Source organism: Schistocerca serialis, chromosome 4, assembly GCF_023864345.2.
Source record: "Schistocerca serialis cubense isolate TAMUIC-IGC-003099 chromosome 4, iqSchSeri2.2, whole genome shotgun sequence".
NCBI lineage: Eukaryota > Metazoa > Arthropoda > Insecta > Orthoptera > Acrididae > Schistocerca > Schistocerca serialis.
This window is the reverse complement of record NC_064641.1, coordinates 793613885-793629258: the sequence shown is the minus strand read 5'-3', so window position 1 is coordinate 793629258 and position 15374 is coordinate 793613885.

The following is a 15374-nucleotide window of genomic DNA, read 5'->3' as shown; positions in this document are numbered from 1 at the left end:
TTTAAGAAGGGAAGTGAAATAAATCTAGCAGTAGTGAATTTCTAAAATGCGAATATACTTATCTCCATCCAAGACTTATTCATCTCTATATAATAAAGGTTGGAAAGAGTATAAAATTCTGAAATTAAGGCACTTAGCTTGAGGCAATATCTCTGTTGAAAACAGGTCAAAGCAACTGTAGAAATTACGGAATGATGAGCCTGATGAATTCTCGTACGAAGTTTATAATAAAATTGTGAGCAAGTGATTTGCTATGCTACCTGGCGTTGTTTAACTGAAGAATACAGTTGTATGAGAGCTACCTTATACCATTCTGTCAAATATTTATTTATGGGAGTGAAGATGACTACCAAATGACACCGTACCAGTCCAGTCTACCATTGTCATATTTATGTTTGCGGAGAAAAAATCATTTTCCCATCAGGATTTTATTTGATAGAAAAACTTATTACAAGTGTCATTAGGTAATTTCGCTCCCTTCGTCCTTTTCAGGCTGTCTAACGGCAGAAATAACCCAATAATTTATACGTAAAATTGCTTGAAAAATGCCGAAGAGGGTGAAATTAACTAATTGCGCATGGCGTCAAAGTTGGTTTCAAATAAAAATGCTGTCTAGTGAAAGAGAAATAACTTCGTATGTTTCATTTCACTGTGTAAGGTAAAAAGGAAACGAAAATATTAAAACATAAATGAAGGCTTTCAAATGCGTGTGTGCAAGTTAAACGAAGATTTGGATTGATAACCATTTAATATAACAGGTTTTACACTTCAAGCATGTTTAATATGAGAAACTACGACTTATAATAGGAGATTTATGATTACACTACCATAGATCGGACGCTAAACGTAAGACAATGGCAATATAGTACAGCTGTCGCGTACGTACAGACGTTGATAATAAAATAGATACGACGTGGATGCAACTTCCAATGTGTTAAGCTTATGAAATGACAACGCCTCAATACATGATCGATTGATGCGAGTGATGGTTCACTCTCCAAAGGGGGAAAAAATGAAATATACTAGCAGCAGAAATAAAGTTTACAAAAAGTGAAGGATGCTACAGAGGGTTAATGATATAAGGCCAAATGGAAATGACAAAACACAAAAGGATAAGCAGAAACGCTTTCGAAGGGAATGGATGAAGAACTATCACCTAAACAGGTGATAAATCAGCGTGGTTGAGAGAAATGTAATGAAGACGACATAGAAATAGATGAAAGTAGCATGATGGAAAAGATAACCACTAATATCAAACTGCAGTCGGAAAAGAAATCTTAAATATAAGTAATTTTCTCTGCGTAACACTCTTGGTTGAATTTACATCATTGGTATTTGCGATAGGCTGTACAACAGTTCTAGTATTCCCACTGTACAGTGCGGGCTTTCAAAAAAGTTGAAAAGGTGTGGTGTGATGTGGTGGCCCTCAACTACGCACCCTCTGACTCAGAGTTGAAATATTAAAAGCTTTGGCTGGTTTCGTTGTCTAGGGGCTGGGATACGTAGTTGGCGCATTACAGGCCAAATATTGCTGAGTCTACAGTATACGATAAGAATATACACATGAATCGAATGGTCGAAGGTATCTATCATTCGGCAATTGCGAATTATGAAAGTAACATATAAATTTATAAATGAAAGATTGCAATTAAATAAAATCTTCAGGTACTATCTTAACGACTTTAAACGATGAGTACTATAGCAGAAGTGCTTTTGAGAATGTGGTATATTTCTGCCAAACACTTATTGGTGTCGATGGTCCAGCAATTAAATAAAATATAAATTGAATAACAGGGGAACAATAGATTCCTACTCCGCGTAATTAGTTATGAACAACACCACAGCTCGCGAGATATTTACTTCTGAACCCATACTACGACTTCACTGCAGAAGCCACGGAAATCACACTAGAGCACAGGTCGGCAATCCGAAATATTTCTATCCTCCGCGACCACGCGCAAACTGCTCCACTGTCCAAGTCTTTACCGTGTCCTGTGCCGTAGTGACCAACACTGCCGCACTTCCAGACGCCCCCGTGTCCTCTCTCGAAACGATCCTTCTCCCCCACTTCCATGGAGTCTCACCATTAACGAGCGCTATGATTGGCTAGAGCGCACCCTCCATGTCTCCAAGCCAACGTACACTCACAAACATATTTAAGCATATACGAAACACTGGATTTACATTTAAATACTTGAAATAAATAAATATTCCTACGGCTGGACCATAAACACGCTCTAACACACATTATTAAATACACAAACAAATTAAACAAACATATATCAAAGGAATAGCAACAAAAGGTAGGCCAGTAGCCTAATGTCTCTGTGCTTTCTAGAACGCAGTAAATATTTAACCAATTTCTTCATGAACAGTATATATTGGATATAAACAAAGACATAGATGAATAAATAAATTTATAAGCATGCTGCTACCGTTTTTTCGTGTAACTGTGGAGTACTTATGACCTGACGCGATCGATGTTAATCGGCCACTTTGACCTCCAATAACTCATGTACTATTTAAATTACAGGCGTGTAAATCAAACAAATTTAGGTTTACACTAATAGCTTTCTAAAGACACGGCGATCGACAAAATCGGATGAAGTGTTTATATTTTTGAAATTCGTTGCTGGGTGTTACTTGTATAATTTAGCGTCAGATACTAAACTTTAAACTAATAAAGATATTGAAAATCTGATTACACCATCAGAATCGTAGTGCAAATAATAGTAATGTACAGTCGCGGACAAAACGAGCGAGACCCCTCGCCTTTTCGTTATGCTGATCCGCATAGCTTTAAAGTATGCTACACAGCATAACAGGCAAGGAGACGAAGTGCTACCAACATGCTACGCACAGGCGTGAAATTGAAAAACTATCCGATCTTGGTCAGACTGTTTTCAATCATGTCTAAGACTATATTAATGCTGATTAGTGTGTTAAATACAACACGTAATTATAAGATATAAATGAAAGAAGAAACACTAATTAGTATGAACTGAACTAATAAAAATAAATTCAGCTTATCGAGATAACATAATTGTTTTAATAAGACAAAGTACCCCAGATCGATACGAATTAGCAAAATATTATGCACATATGGCCGCGAAACGGTCTGTGTCAATGTTCAGACCATTCATACTGCATTACCATTGCTGACCTACCATGAAAGTGTGCAAATTTAACAATGCGTGAATATTCTTAACGAAATTCATTTAAAAATCAATTCAATTATTGACAGAAACGCAAAAAGTAGGCAGTAACAAGTACGAAATTCTACAAAAGTTTCATATTGACATCCACAGGGTGCCGATACAGAATAAAGGTAGCAAAAAAACGTATTGGGAGCGAGAGAAATTCTTAAAATTGCTTTATTGATAGTCTATCTGCCTCCATCGAGATTAGAACCGAAAACAAACCAGACATCCCTTGCAGTAGCAAACACCTTTCACTACGCTAGCAGACAGCCCAGGCAAACAGCCCTCTATTATTACCCCAGACATGTATAAGCTGGCTATTTCGCAATGAAAATGGCAAAACGATTTTCAGTTTCTGTTGCATAGAGCTTTCTGGACTCAAAAACATGAATTTCCTACCTTTATGTCACCGCTTATGTGACAATCATTCGGGATGTTTATCGAAATACCAAATACTGTTATTAGCGAGTAAATTTAGTAGAATAATTCTGCACCACCCCAGGAAATAAACGGCGCACAGCTGCCAAACGTATTGTACAATGTTTCGAATTCTCCATTAGACTCGCCACAGCCAGGAAACGTTCATTAGCCGAAGTGTTTCTGAAGCTATGGGAATGATCACACTTCTAAAACGCGGTGGCATTAATACTAGGATGTGAATTACCACATGTATAGACAAATGGATTTTATTTGCTTTCCTGTAAACGTGATTTGGATCGACAGCGTAGCTACGATTAATATGCTGATGTATGGACTACAACTAGAACATTTCGAATGAAGAGTAGGGGGAATTATTTATGCGGCCCTCGTTGCTATTTTCGTTGCTAGGATTTAGTCACCTAAATAAGTAAAAATGGAACCCTAGTAGTCTCACTTTCTTGACCTTCTATTTGTCTACCCAACCCTTAAAACCCGTTTACCTCGAGTACGGGTAGATATAATAAGCGGAAATGTATCGCACTTACTGCGGTATACGGTCCCTTGGTGGTGTAAAAAAGTGAGATTCTATGAGAACGCAATCTAAAGATACGGCTGAATGCGATCTTCACTCTGCAGCGGAGTGTGCGCTGATATGAAACTTCCTGGCAGATTAAAACTGTGTGAGCGACCGAGACTCGAACTCGGGACCTTTGCCTTTCGCGGGCAAGTGCTCTACCATCTGAGCTACCGAAGCACGACTCACTCCCGGTACTCACAGCTTTACTTCTGCCAGTACCTCGTCTCCTAGAGCACTTGCCCGCGAAAGGCAAAGGTCCCGAGTTCGAGTCTCGGTCGGGCACACAGTTTTAATCTGCCAGGAAGTTTCATAAAGATACGGCTGTTTATGTAAGGAAACTTTACGCAACGGTAATCCAGTATGATTGGTCTGAATGCTGACACAGATCGTTTCGCGGCCGAATGCGCATAATATTTTGCTAATTCGTAACGATCTGGGGTAATTTGGCTTAATAAAACAGTTATGTTATCTCGATAAGCTGAAATGAATTAGTGCAGTTCATACTAATTAGCGTTTCTTCTTTCATTTATATCTTATATTTACGTGTTGTGTTTAACACACTAATCAGTATTAATATAGTCTTAAACATGATTGAAAACAGTCTGACAAAGTTCGGATGGTTTTTAATTTCACGCTTGTGCATAGTATGTTGGTAGCACTTCGTCTCCTTGCCTGTTATGCTGTGTAGCAGACTTTAAAGCTATGCGGATCAGCATAACGAAAAGGGGAGGGGTCTCGCTCGTTTTCAAAATGGTTCAAATGGCTCTGAGCACTATGGGACTTAACTTCAGAGGTCATCAGTCCCCTAGAACTTAGAACTACTTAAACCTAACTAACCTAAGGACATCACACACATCCATGCCCGAGGCAGGATTCGAACCTGCGACCGTAGCGGTCGCGCGGTTCCAGACTGTAGCGGCTAGAACCGCTCGGCCACTCCGGCCGGCTCGCTCGTTTTGTCCACGACTGTACGTGTTTCTTTTTGAGGTATCATGTTTCATCTGGCTACTATTAATTTGTATACGAACTGTGAAATGTCTGCCGTGATGGTTTCACAAAGTCCGCCATCTTTGGCACTCTCGGCATACAAGCCTCTTTTATTGACACAGCGTCACCATGGAATTCCCAGCCACGCGGTCGGGCTGGACCCCCTCTTGCTTCGGCCAATGTCCGGCACCACGTGGTTGCTGTCGGGCCGCGGCTTTTACGAGCGTCCTGTGCGGCCGCCCCAACTCCGAACATTTAATATTTCCAGTGCGCCACAACTCGCCCGTTACCTCACAACAGGGTGGGACAAATAAAAGTGGCCTGGAGAACAGAGTCGCATGACACGAAGAAACACAGCAGAGGGAAGGAGATACGGTACTAACCTGGCTGTAGTAGTAGTCGAAAGTGACCGCCATTCATTTCTTGGCACTTTTGGGTCTGGTCAGCAAGTTGCTGAAGGCGGATCGAAGCTGGAATGCTAGAACTGCTGTAGTCTCGTCCGAAATGTTCTGCTGTAGTTCTTGAAGATTATGAGAGTGGTTGCGCTGCACCTTGGGCTTGAGGGCTCCCCACACGAATTAATTGCTCACTGATATATCAGCTAGGGGCGCGATCAGACTGACCTCCGCCGACAACTCTGTCAGACGTTGTAACATCCCAAGAATCCCGAAAACCAAAATAAGAATGTCACGATAATTTAAAGTAGGGAACAGTGTTATCCTGACAGGTACGACAACTTTGACAATAAAATAACAGCTTAAAGGTTTGATGAACACCAGTTTCAATAATTACTGAGTAGGTCATGATATAAAGCTAGAAAGAAAGAAAGGTTATTTTAATGTGGTGTCACCGCCAGACACCACACTTGCTAGGTGGTAGCCTTTAAATCGGCCGCGGTCCATTAGTATACGTCGGACCCGCGTGTCGCCACTATCAGTGATTGCAGACCGAGCGCCGCCACACTGCAGGTCTAGAGAGACTTACTAGCACTCGCCCCAGTTGTACAGCCGACGTTGCTAGGAAAGGTTCACTGAGAATTACGCTCTCATTTGCCGAGACGATAGTTAGCATAGCCTTCAGCTAAGTCAATTGCTACGACCTAGCAAAACGCCATTTATCCTTTGCTATGTATCTAATGAAGCATGTACAGTAACAAGACCAATGTTCACCAATTGTGGATTAAAGTTAAGTATTCCAGCAGCTACGTACTTTTTTTATAGCATTCATTACGTATCCTGTTTCAGACCTCACACCAGCCTGCGTGAGTTAAACGCGTGCCTTTCGGTTACCCGTCACTGTGGACTGGCTGTCTTGTCAGTCCACAACATTTAATTAGCTACCAAACATCTTAGTAATAACTGCAAATCAGTACGACGAAAGTTAAGTCCAAAGTAATATGTCGGTAAGAGATAGCATTTATTGCGAAAGAGAGCTGTAAACGCGGCGAAAAGGAAATTCAATGTGTCTACAATGCTCGATCATGGAAAAGTCATTCGCTTGCTAGCTTGCTTGCTATCAAGTCGAGAGAGAGCACCGTTTGTTATAGTACTACAGACGGAACGCTACGAGATTGTTTCTTTTTTTAAAAAAAGTAATATTGTGTGATAGAGATGCGCAGACTTTGTTCTCAGTTGTTCTGACTTGAGAACTTGAACTGAAGTGATATTCTGATAGTGTACGACGAGTTAATGAACTTTAATTATTGGAAATATTATTGTTGGACTCAACCTTCATCAAAGTGAACAGTTACAACGAAGAAAGAACATAGTATCGAAGATTGCAAATACCTGATTAGCCTGGAATAGGAAACATTAATACGATCACTCGAAGATAATACCAATACGCCGATTGTAAAAGTTGTCGTAATTGTCAGGATCACCGAACTGAAAAGAATCGTAATTTATCTGGTCCATTGGTGTGCGTGTGGTGTGATGATTATAAACTAACTGCTAAGAAGGAACAATACAAATTGTTCGTCAGTAACGGAAATCTCACGTGTTGGCTCCATCATTAATTGAACTGTGTGTTAGTTGCTGATCAAAATTAATTAACTGCGAACATTTTAATTGAAAGAGTGACTTGATGAACGTTGTGCATTGAAAGCAGTGTTTTGCCGAAATAATATCACGACGCACGAAGGCTAGATAGCATTATAGATTATCTCTGGATCTGCGTCGTGCCGTAACGAACAATTCTGCCTAGAAACGTAACAATTACCGATACTGAACCGCAAATGAATTTTTCTTCACTTCAGTGGTGTGAAACGACGCCGGTGATGAATGATTCACTCAATACTGCAATAACTAACTAACCGGGCATAGCAAATCATCATAAAACCCTAACAGACAATTAAAATCAGCAGTTCGCATCGCTGAGAAGACTGTGCGGACTCGCAAACGGACTTTCATACATTACGCGAGGAACAATTTTCTTTAGAAGCTTTCAGGTGCAGTTCCACCTTATCCGACGGGGACAATCATGACTGCACGTCTCGTCTCCATTCGACCGACCGAGCTGTAGCAGTAGCGGCTCAACATCAACAGCGACAACAAAAGGGGAGAGGGGACGGGGTCTAGAGAAGCAGGGGATACAACGCGTCGGCTTTGACCAATCACGTCATACATTACTCATAGTTAATAATGTCTTCACTTTCAGCCATAGATAATAAAACAGTTCTGTGTTCTGGATAACCGCTATCACTGTACATTAAAATAATTGAATGTGATTTTAAGAGAAATCGCTACATATTGCTCAAAATATTCTTCGTGTGCATTTATTTAAATAATTGGTTGTTTGCAATTCATTCAGTACTTAATTTCATTCTTAGTGATATTGAGGTAATTTGGACTGTTAGTTTCTTATTTTAGGACAATTTGTAGTACCTCATTTTCGTTTGTAGGTATGGATTTATCTGTTCCGATGAACCTGGATGACTTGAGAGAGGCTATGGGCGTAGACATGCTGGCTACGATTTTTTTTTCTTTTTTTTTTTACCAATGTGTGGTGTCGTTGCCGAGTATGTTCGATGTCGTGAGTGCGGCGAACATATGCGCTTCACAAGCGTATCTCGTCGCCGTACTCACTACTTATTCGTATGGCGCTGCAGCAAAAATCGGTTGTGGCGGTCCATTAGATGAGGGACGTGGTTCGAAAAATCTAAGCTCGCCTTGAGAGACATCATGAAAATCACGTACTGTTGGTGTTTAAGATATCCTGTGTGGCTGTATGTCCATGAATATAGTGTGAGTAAGCGTACAGTTGTGAATTGGTACTCTTTTTGTAGGGAAGTTTGTGGCGAATACATGAAATATAGGGAGCCGTTGGGGGGCCGGGTGTTGTGGTCAAAATTTACGATTCGCATTTTGGCAAAAGGAAGTACAACAGGAGGGGGGAAACTCCGGTGGGATTATACGTCATGGGAGGCGGGGGGGGGGGGGGGGGAGGGGCATAGTTTCAGGTCAAGAGTGTGACGATGTAGTTTTAAAAGTAGTACCCAATCGAAGGAAGTAAGTTTTGGTCAGCTTAGTTGAAGATCACGTTGCAGAGGGTTCCATTGTAATTTCAGATGGTTTTTCTTCATATAGGGATTTAGGGGAAAGGGGTTATCAGCATCTCGTAGTTAATCACAATATTAAGTTCAGATCATTATCTACGGGGGCTTGCACAAATAGCATGGAGGGTTAGTGGTCAGCTGTGAAATTTCTTGTGAGGAAGGGGAAACGCCGGATTTCAACACTTCAAAGTCACTTAGACGAATATTCATGGAGGCGTAGTATTCCCCAAACATATTGCCCGTTTAAATGGTTTGTTAAATGTGTTGAGCAAATGTACCATCCGACATACGTTAGCTAATTTCACATTAGGATGGGGTTGGGGGGGGGGGTGAATTTGTGTGTGCGTGTGTGTGTATATGTATGTATGTTTTCGTAATGTTTTGTTTGTTGTGTATGTGAGTTTGTGATTTTTGTTGATGTCTTTCTAGGCGACCTTCGGTTCTTTTATGAAGTTCCCGTGTGGTAAGTTCAGTTTCCATTTTTTTCTGTTACTGCATTTGACTATTTTGACATATTTGATTGTTGAATTACACCATTACGTATGTTTTCGTGTACTCCAGTACGTTGTAAGTAGGCTGTTTATGTTTACTTATTGGCAACGTTACGTAGCGCTCTGTATGGAAATCACTGGCTGTGCTGTGTGCAGTCTGTGGCTAGTTTGCATTGTTGTCTGCCATTGTAGTGTGGGGCAGCGGCAGCTGGATGTTAACAGCGCGTAGCGTTGCGCAGTTGGATGTGAGCCGCCAGCAGTGGTGGACGTGGGGAGAAAGATGGCGGAGTTTTGAAATTTGTAAGACTGGATGTCATGAACTACTATATATATTATGACTATTAAGGTAAATACATTGTTTTTTCTCTATTAAAATCTTTCATTTGCTAACTATGCCTATCAGTAGTTAGTGCCTTCCGTAGTTTGAATCTTTTATTTAGCTGGCAGTAGTGGCGCTTGCTGTATTGCAGTAGTTCGAGTAACGAAGATTTTTGGTGAGGTAAGTGATTTGTGAAACGTATAGGTTAATGTTAGTCAGGGCCATTCCTTTGTAGGGATTTTTGAAAGTCAGATTGCGATGCGCTAAAAAATATTGTGTGTCGGTTTAAGGACAGTCATGTATAATTGTTCAAAGGGGACGTTTCATAACGTAATAGAAATTTCGGAGTTGTCGTTCTTCTTTCGTTTCCCAGCACTAGTATCAGTACGATTTTTTTCGAATCTGTACTAGCAATATTAAAGGCGAAACGCCCGACACAACTAAAATTTGTATCCCGTCCTTCAGTTGACCTTTATACTGACACTACCTATTCGAAAAGAACGACATATGTAACATTGATGAAATTTACGTATATATTTCAACTGGAGAGCAAGATACATATGTTGTGTATAGCTATATAACTCATCTAAAGAATGGGATACTATTGTCACTGCTGTGATCAAAACTATAACTTTCAGTCGATACTATTAGCATCGAAGGCGAAAAAAAAAAAAAAAACTGTACCCCATAGTGAAGTACGGGATACAATTTGTATAAGTGTCGTCTTATTGCTTCTTCTCGTAGTTCAACTGAGATACAGGTTGCAAATGTAACGTACGTCCACTTCCACGTTTTCGTTAGCAGTGTCCATATATATATATATATATATATATATATATATATAGCGGAAGTATGAGATACAAATATTATGTACACAACTCCTTCTGCCATCGGTAGTATTACTGTCTACGTAAGAACAGACTATTAGTGGTAACGGAGGCGAAAGAGACTACACATTTAAAATTTGTATCCCGTGCTTCAGTTGACCTGTATAGTTCAACTGAACAACAGGATATTAATGCCAACGAAAACGAAGAAATCGACGTACGCTAAACTTGTATCCCGTAGTGCAGTTTACAGTACCAATACAGTTTGAATGAGATTCGAGGTACAACCCGTATATATGTGACTTGAGGTGTTCTATGCTACCAATATTCCCATCCATTTTTCGCCTTCATTTTCCACAGAGATAATACGATACAAACACGCGATATCCTTAACGTGAAAATACTACTTCCCTAAATATATGTCAACTATATTTTTCGTCTCTCGTATTCCTTTGTTTCTGAACAGTCTTGTCAGCTCTTTCGTCTGTGTAATAAATAATCTCTGGCCAATTCTGACGTCATTGGTCAAAGGTGACGGGTTGTATCCCCTGCTTCACTAGAACCAGGGGACGTCACAACGCGAAGACTTTGTAAATGTGCTCCAGGGTTCGACCGGCTGTACGGGCAGTTGCTCCATCCTGTTGGAAGTAACTGTAAATCTTTTCGTTCTCCGTTAATTCTGCCACTAATTCGCGTCCAGCCGTATCCACTCGTCCGGGTCGGTTTCATTTGTCCCACTCTGTACAACTTTCCTAGAGTCCACCATAACAAAATAATGCCAAACACCCACACTTTGAAGCAACTGCGTTCAACCTGCCTCCAACCACCACACATAACGTTCTTCACTGAACAATACCGCTGCCATTACTTTCAAGTCCTGTCAGAATTTGGTACGCCATCTCACAAGTTCGTCCTCTCCCTTGATCCGGCGGGATCGAGGAAAGTTGATTACAGCGGATGTGAGGCACCGCCTATGACACGGGAGGCGGAAACAAGTCAAGAGTTGTAAATATTTGCCTAGTAAGTGGCGTGCGAGAGCAGCGGCTAAATATCGCTGCGCCGGCAGAACGTCAGACGGCGCACGGCGCAGCTCGGCCTCTGGCGCTGCCACACGGGTCGCTAGCAGCCGGTGTCGGCTTTAAACAAACATATCGTGTAATGGAGCGTCGGCCCGTAGCCGCCGCCCTTTGTGAGGATCGCGGGCCACCTGCGCCACTCTCCGCTGCAGCCCTGACGTTAATCAGTCCTCCCATTGTGCTCCTCCAGTGCTCAGATATTCCCGTCCACTCCCCGTGACATTCTGCGTCAGCGGCCCTTCTTTCTGCATAGCCGAGCGATAGCAGAGCGCCCTTTCGCCGCGTTGCCTGAAGAGCCTGCTTCACTTTCCTCCCTTCATTTGGCTACCCAGTCAGTACGAGGGTGAACTGATGAAGCTGGCAAAAGACTACTACCCATTAATTACCGGATTTTAAGACTATGAGACGTACTTTCTCTCTTCGAAAAATTGGCTTCAAATTAATATAAACATGTCCAGTGATCGATTTAAAATTGCCATCAGTCTTAAAAATAGCCATACATTCGATTCCGCGGGAACCCTATGTCTATCTGGCAACACTGTATTCAACTGGCAGCAGCAGTGCACCGATGCGACGAACATGAGTTTGCTAGTGTATGAATGCAGAGTCTCGCTGCGATAAGATTGAATAAAATCCCTTAGGTACCCTGTACGAGACGAGTGGGCAAGACCCCAGAGTATATGTATGTATAAAACTTTTTCGAAGACAGCAGTATATGTAATACTTAATCTCTATTCACAGAATGTCTAGTAATTACTTTGATTTACACACAGTTTCGACAGTTTACCATTCTATGAAGACAGTGGAAGGAAACAGCACACAAGGATGAAGTGCGTTCTCTAAATTACGATTAAGTGTTAAAATAAATACACAGCAGTCTTTGAAAAATTTACAAAATAAAAAGGCTACACAACTCACTCTTAGCACATAAAAGTAAGTTGCCATGACCAAAAGAATACATAAATATCGCGTGTTGTGATCGTAGGGATGTAACAGTGAGGTTGCTCTGTGCCCAGTTTTCATTTGACCCAGGGTATGTGTTTTCACATGGTGGAGGTGGAATAAACAAGAATACAGCCATTTTGCTTGCACTGGATCAACTTTGCACCTTTTTCATCTGAAGTATGGACTATAGCAAGGATTTTTTTCCAATCACTCTTCCCCTAACGGAGCACATTTCCAATACTGTATTACTAAAATTTCGCCTTACTCCCTGAAGTGTCACAGACCACAGCTTTGTTAGTGGCCATGTCATCCTGACAATTGCTCAATTCATACTAAATCACGATGACTCTTACAATCCTGCACGCATCAGTAAAGAAACTCTAAGAGTGGGAAGTGATCGGATTGCCACCATTCTCAGTATTCTCATACTCGCAGGACTACAGCGGGAAGGAAGGAATCCACTATAGCACTGCCGTAACAGCGGCGCCTTGATTCCTAACGTATCCAACCCTTAATATAAGACTCGTACTCACTCCCTATCTGATCTCTAATTAGAACACCTTTGCGGAGATATTTCTGCAGATATATAAGAATATACAGCCTACAGTTGCAGGTTAACTTTATCGTTTACCCAGGTTTCAACATTAGTAATAACGTTTTCTTCACAACATAAAATTTATTTAAATGTTTGCCTAAAACAGGCCATGTCCCAAGTTTTAGGCAAACATTTAAATAACATTTTATGTTGTGAAGAAACCGTTATTACTAACGTTGAAACCTAGGTAAACGATAAAGTTAACCTGCAACTGTAGGCCGTATATTCTTATATAAACAATATCAGTTGCTGTCGCTGCATAAAAATGTTAAAAATTATTTCTGCAGAGCCTGGTTCTCTCGCTGTGATAAACTGCATTTCACAGGTACTATACAGCCGCACTAACAATTTGTTTCCTGTCCAGCAGTGTGGCGCTGCGTGCTGTAGTCTACGACATGTGTCGCTAAGAATTAGCTTTAATATATGTTGAAAGGTTGTAAAAACTATTATCAGTCATTTTTTATGAGAATTTACTTTGTCCTTCACCGTTTCAGGCTCGTTTGCCCATCTTCAGACGAGGCCTATGATAGGTTGGAAAGTTACAGTTCAGTTCGGACTTGGCGAAGCCAACGAATGGGAAAGCAAAAAGCTTGATCTGTGACTTATTGCGAGGTCTAGATTAGACTGAAATGACCAGTTCGGCTATGAGTTGGCAAAAGCCAACGTATATGACTGCAAAAAACTACCTGAGATGTCTTGGGCTCCGCAGAAATGTCAACACATTACATCTTTGCACAAGTGTCACTCCTCATTGCAAACATTTTCCTTTAACCTACGCAATTAGTTACGCATTCTGTCCTCAAGACAACATTTGTTCATTAATCTGCCTCAGTGGCAGTTGCGATTCCACATGACATCAAAATCAAATTAGGATTGGTCCAAACGATGTTTTAGTCAGCATGGAAATGGTATGTTTACACCACGTTCCTGTGGAGGACTTACTGATATTGTTCTCAAAGCATTTTCATCTTAAAACTACGAAGCTGTCCCGTCATGTTACGACGATCACCTACTCCTTGTATGGCGATAACTTTTCGCCGCGCGGGATTAGCCGAGCGGTCGGGGGCGCTGCAGTCATGGACTGTGCGGCTGGTCCCGGCAGAGGTTTAACTCCTCCCTCGGGCATGGGTGTGTGTGTTTGTCCTTAGGATAATTTTGGTTAAGTAATGTGTAAGCTTAGGGACTGATGACCTTAGACGCTAATTCGCATAAGATTTCACACATATTTGAACATTTTTTGATAAATTTTATGAAATCATGAACGGAATGGCTGTGCATTGCTCATTGCCTCTGGCAGTGGCCAAATTCATGACGGAATGTTTTGAAGAAACGTGAAAAGGAAAACACTGCCATTCTGGCCACAGATGGGGCCATCAGCACCTACCACCGGTCGTGTCATCTACAGCCAATGGCGCCATCGGAATGCGGTATGGTGGGGATTTGGGAGTCAGCGCACCACTTGTTAGTTAGCAGATATGGTTCAAAAATGGTTCAAATGGCTCTGAGCACTATGGGACTTCAGACTTAACATCTGAGGTCATCAGTCCCCTAGAACTTAGAACTACTTAAACCTAAGTAACCTAAGGACATCACACACACAACCATGCCTGAGGCAGGATTCGAACCTGCGACCGTAGCGGTCGCAAGGTTCCAGACTGAAGCGCCTACAACCGCTCGACCACAGCGGCCTGCAGATGTAGTGCCGCCACCTCTTATTCAGATAGCTCCTAAAATGGCATCACGAAGCACTTCCACCAAGGAAAAATCCTCATCAGTTCGGGAATGGAACACGAATCCCCAACATGAGAATCAGTCATGCTGACCACTCACTTACGAAGGCGAACAATATTTTGAGGAACTTGCATTGAATATGACTCCGTTTCGCCCCTCTTAATTTCATTGTTGTGTCGACGACACGTTTATCAACTAACTACCTGGAATCGAAGCTCTTGTGCAGTTCCTTGAGCACATGAACGACATGCTCCGATTCAGACACTTCATTTTCGTCACAGAGACAGAAATAGCGTTGTCATTTTTAGACGTTGAAATTTATTCTTGAAATTCAACTTAACTGTAACAGGTATAGATGTAGTACCTAATGCAACATATGCAGATTTGTGCTGGACCGGTACTCGAACCCGGATTCCCTGCTTATTACGATAAGCGGTAAATCTGGGTTCGAGTTCCGGTCCAGCACAAATTTTCATGCGTTGTGTTAGGTAGTACACCTACATCTATTACAATAATGTTAAATTTAAGGAGTAAATTTCAATATCTGAAACTGTAGCTCATCACACACACACACACACACACACACACACACACACACTAATCAGTGCGCCAAGTTTCCATCAAATGTTAAAATGTGTGTGAAACGCTAAGGT